Genomic DNA, 6022 nt, shown 5'->3' with positions numbered 1-6022 from the left:
ATAAAGACAGGAATGCGTTCGATTTGAGCGTTTACTGTAAACTTTATTCTATTTTTACTCAATAAAAAGTGTTCCTATATAATCACATATAAAAAAAACTTGGCGGTGAAGTTTATATTTAGTTAATATTTTATAAGCAACATTCATTAAATTTGGCATCAATCTTTTATCTGTTTTTTTGAAAATTTTAAGCGCATTAGTATAGAATCTTTTTGTAGATTTCTTTACCGTTTTTATTTCTAGCAAAAATAAGATTAATTATGACAGCCACGTATTTACTATATTATTTCATAAAATTATTATTTAAAATTTATTAAATTATATAAATTTTGCTATTTTGATGCATATATATGAATAATATTGCAACATAAAAGTTAAATTTTAATAAATTGAGAATTTGCAATTTTTAAATTATTGTAAATATTGACATAAACTAACATAAATGGTGTAATAAAAAAAAAGTTATAAATATTTTGCACTAGAGTAAAAATAAATTCTTAATAATGCTATCATTATAATGTTAAAAATGTTAAAATATATGACAAAAGATAATAATAATTAATAAGCTCTGAAAATGTGTAATATAATGAAAACCAATCTATTTGTTATGAGAATATTTATGTCAATGTGTGTGTGTGTGTGTGTGTGTGTGTGTGTGTGTGTGTGTGTGTGTGTGCGCGTGTGCGTGCGTGCGCGTACACAATTTTATCTTTTGATAAATATTGATGAATCTTTTGATAAATATTATTTTTCATTTTCATAAGCAAAAAAAAGATTTAAAACTTTTTATCGTTTTTTATCGAAATTTTAATAAATGTTTTAATATATATATGTATATTTGCATATATATATATACATATATATCTGTACTGTTTATCTGTTTCATACAAGTAATATATTTGTAAATTCTTTTCTCTTATTCCTTTAAAAAGAATATTTATATACAGGGTGTATCTGAAATAATGCCCACTAAAGAATCACTGAAAGATATTTTAAACTTGTCTTATACATCAATATTATTCGTTTATTCGACATCTTTAAAAGTTAATATCTCGTTAATTATTATAAAAATTGCAAAATGGTAGAAGACTTTTCAACTTAGTTTTTTATTAGGAATAATACTATACGATTAGTAGGCGTTATTTCAGTATACAGAGCCATTGGAGATTATTCTTCTTATTTTCATTTTTGCGTAAAAATGAATTTTTAGTACAAAAATGAAAATAAGAGAAGCAACTTTCAACTGACCTTGATCTTAACAAATGTTATCCAGAGCATGACTCTGAACAACATTCAAAAGATTTTAACCATCGATCAAATATCTTGGATAAGGGCGCATTCACACCTTGGCGGAAAAGCAGAAAACGGAAAAGCAGTAGCCAATCAGAATTCGCGCTGGTAGTGGATAGTAAATAGTACAAAAAGTTGAAATTATTGATTATCAGCGTGAGTTCTGATTGGCTGTTGTTTTTCCTCTTTCTGCTTTTCCGTCAAGGTGTGAACGCGCCCTAATACTAATGTCAGCCGAACTTAATATAACTTATTATAACTTTCATGCTTCGTACTCAAAAAGTACTTAATGAAAAAATATTGTTTTATGTGTTCCGAAGAGGTTCTCATGATAAGCTATAAGAATATGCAATGAAAACTGAGGATTTCCATTTTAAAAAGTTGATATGATTTTGATCAGATCTTGGCGACGCCACCTAAGGTAATAACCACAATAATATTACTATTTAATGTGCTCCTTAAAACCCTAAAATTTCTATCTAAAACATTTTTTTTTGTAAAAGACGTAAGAAAAAAAATATTTGGGATGGAATATTAAAATGTATATTATATCTATATATAATATATATAAAAGTTTTTAATTATTATTTTCCGTTATTTTAATTAATTTGTTTGGAAAAGCATTACTAAAAGACAAAATTCTTTCTTTTTATACATATCAATTAATACAAATTGATATGTATAAAAAGAAAGAAGATTATATTATATTATTTCTTCTTATTAATTGTATTAAAAATATATTAAAATATGAATAGGGTAACTCCAACAAATATGCCGTGCTGGAATTTACAGAGAAGTCAGAAAAAATAGAAGGAGTAGGGGTAATTTTCCCGCAACTACTCTATTATATTATATGTTATATTAGTATTATGTTATGATTTCAGTTTCTTACTGTTAATATTAATGAAATTATTGTGAGTTGAATCGATTTATCACTGTACTAAGTATATCCTCATCATAAATTATAAACAACATGAAAATGATTACTGTAGGACGTGCAAAAGACTTAGTAGTTATTTCATGATACAGTGTAGAGGAATAGTAAAGCATATATTTTGCTCTTGTATTCTGTAGAGTGATATATACGTATAGAATTTAAGTAGCCAATTATAAAGTAGGAAAGAAAGTAATGATGGAGGAACGTTGAGCATTACATGGAGAAGGAATGTCGAAAACGAACGGGATCAGCGGATATCGATAAATCAGAAAGCCAAACTCGAGCAAAAAAGGGGTCCAAGAAAAAATATATCGAAGACCCGGAGGCTTGAAGCAAACGAACTGGTTGTGGCCTAAGACGATCTTTACATTGGCAGAAGAACCGAATAGTTGATTCTGCACGATCAGGATGTACCCACTCGCCTAGAGGGATACTATTTATTGCTATCAGGAAGAAGACGTGGCTTTGTGTCTTGGGGCGACTGGCGAAAGCGGTTTCCTGGATCGGTTCTCTTCTTCACGCACGCTTAGGAACGCAGAACAGAAATAATCATTGTATTCCGTTACCGATCATCATGATCGTTTACGTATAGGAAAGTTTATATTTATTTCCGACATGAACGAATTAGTTGCGACGTATTTTGACACTTTATATATTGATTATTGATTATATTGATTGCGAATGGATTGAAATAGAATTAAAGTCGAGTTCTGATTATTGTCTGTAATAAAAGAGTGATTTTCCAAAGCAAATTACTCAGTGAGATCATTATAGTATATTCGAATTAACATCTTAATTCCTCTCCTGTCAGAATATCGCAAATCGTAATTTTTATATTTATGTGACGTGAGTTGATTTCTATAATGTTTTAATATTTCGTAAAGTATATAATCACGTTACAATTCTTTGTTTAGTTTGTTGTCTTGTACATCCCACCTGTTTGGGATATTCGGCATTTTTGGCGAACGGGATTTATGCTCAAAACATACAAAGTGTGCAGATTGAATTTAGTGCACTAAATACAATAAATATATTACATTAAATATGTACAATACCTCATGTCATAACACTTGTAATACATCTGGGAAGATTGTAATTATTATTTATTATTTCATATACATATTTATCATTCTTATTCCTTAGTGAAACTTTATAAACGCATTTTATTTTAAGTTATTGTGTCATTTTACGTCTTATTTATATGCATTATTTGTAAATTTTTTATGAGCTATACATACTCACCCTCCCTTTATGAGTAGCCATATATCCTATCTCTATGAGATATACGGCAAAAATGCAAGGATTTAAAAAAGTTAATTTTTTAATACGAAATATTTCGGATTCCTAATATTTTTTTCATAATAATAGACAGTACAAAGTTTTTACTGATATAGTTCGTTTACTTTAAACATAGTAAATAATATTTAATAAATTAAGTTTTTGGTGCGGCGTACATACCGGAGTTACCTTATACAATATACATATTATTGGCATGATATTCAAATTGAATTATAATTGTTTTATAAACTTTAAAACTTATCAAATTATTATAAAGTATTAATTGTGTGACTTGCATATAAATATCCAGTCTTATGTTCGCTGTTAATATACTTGATGCGAAACATAATCGTATCTCTTGATTCTTTTTTAAAGTTTAAGAGAAAATGTTTGATCTGTGGAAACAGTTAGGATAGATCAGAGCGAATCAAATCATTATAAGCTTTGAGACAGTTATCATTACCTTTTCCTTTCATGCGATCTGTTTTATCATGCTGGTTACTTTCGTGCGCTCCTTCTGCAGCGGACACAACAGATAACAATTATTGCGTGTGATTCAATATTAATCGACAATATAAGCGCAGAAGTCGCGAAGAAATTTTGTCTCTCATGTAAAATCGATCTCGATTTTGTGAGTTCATAACGAAAAGGTATGTTGAAATGTATGTAAATTATAATAATTTTTGCAGTATAGTTTTCTAAATCAGTCTAATCAGTAAATAGTTTAATATTATTAAAATAGTTTTGGTTAATCGGATAACTTTTTTTCGGGGTAATTCATGAAATTAAGAGTAAACCTAAAAAACTGAAGATTAAGAGTAAACTTAATTTATGTAGAGGTATTGCATTTATTGCACTGAAAAATTTGTCCATCCACCTGTCGAAGACTGGATTCAATGCAACAAATGTGAAGAATGATACGAAAGCTATGATAAGAGAAAAGGACCATTTACTTGTAATTTGTATGTTAAGTAAACTATTTTTATTTTATATAACAAGTTTATTTCAGAGCTTGTTTAGAAGAATTCAAAGAATTCAAAGATTTCAAAGAATTTATTCATTTTTGTTTTTTTACATGTAAACTGGTGATCCGTTTTGCTCCTTAATTTTGGGGCTAATCGAATAATTGCTTATTTTTTATTTTTGCATTGTAATAAAAAATATTATGTTTATATGTTATTTTATTATAATATATAAAACTGAAGCCAAAGATGTAGAGATTACGAATTTAGTAAAACTTAATAACAGAATTAATTTATTATTATTTTTTTACCTTATTTATAAAAAATTCATCCGATTCGCTCTGGTCTACCCTATGTTGAAAGGTAAATATTATAATATTTACGTTTCATATGACTGCTTTTTCCGACTTCCGTATATTATTGGCTGCGTTCAACAGAACACAACAGTTTTGCAACCGTTTTATGATTATCTGCTGAGATAGGACTATTCTTCTTGATTCAAAAGCATAAAGCAATCAGAATTCGCGAAAATACTTCCAACAGTTGCAAAATAAACGTTCTGCTGAACGCAGCCATTGTCATGATAAGAGTTTTCCATGAATATGAATATCTTCTTTAAACTAAGCATATCTCGTAAATATTTCTCTACTATACATAATTTCTTTATTTTTTTTTTTACAGTACAGTCCCCGACCGTTTTATAGTACGCTACGACCTATCCGTAGAATTCATAAAAGCCCAAAAGTAAAAGCTCTACTGCAATTTCCTCTGAATGTCCTCGACATCTTGAAAAATGTTTTTATAATATTTTTGAGCTTTGGAAACAACATGAAATCCAGATTTTATAAATTAAGTTTAATTAAATTAATTTTATTAATAAAGTGAATAGCTCATATCAACAATCTCTTTTAAAAGATAAAATGCTGATAACGGCGTTTTGCTTCATAATGATATTTTTATGTACAAAGTCATGCAATATTCTTGTAATAAAAATGAGATTATTAACAGATTAGCACTCACTTTAATTATTCTAGCTCTTTCGAATTTCAGGCTATTCTCAAAACTCAAAGATATGAAAGGTAAACATTTTCAAGATGTTAAGGACACGGGGTCCTTTCAGTCAAGGGAAGGGAGCAAAAATTTATCTTTACACAAAACTTATTAAAATTCTTGGCGAACAAACTTTTATGAAAAACTACATAGTTTGAGACAAGATTCTAGAAATTATTAGTTTTTCATAAATATTTGTAGTGGAAAATAATGCGGTGTTTGTTTGAAAAAAACTTAGAAATCCTCCGCTCTCAAATAATATCACTCTACTACGAATATTTACCAAAAACTAAGAATTTCTAAGACCAACAAACCTCTACGTCTCAATATGAATATCTACGAAAAATTAAGAACCTCCAAGATCTTGTCTTAATCTATGTAGTTTTTTGTAAAAATTTTCTGTACTTTTTTGTAAAAATTTTTTTTCCGCCAGAAATATACCTATGTTAAAGCTAGTTACTGAAAATTTTAGCAAACTTTCTTAATGTAACATAATAATTTTTGT

The sequence above is a fragment of the Acromyrmex echinatior genome, chromosome 3, assembly GCF_024713525.1.
Source record: "Acromyrmex echinatior isolate Ae372 chromosome 3, ASM2471352v2, whole genome shotgun sequence".
NCBI lineage: Eukaryota > Metazoa > Arthropoda > Insecta > Hymenoptera > Formicidae > Acromyrmex > Acromyrmex echinatior.
This window is presented reverse-complemented; position numbering follows the sequence as displayed.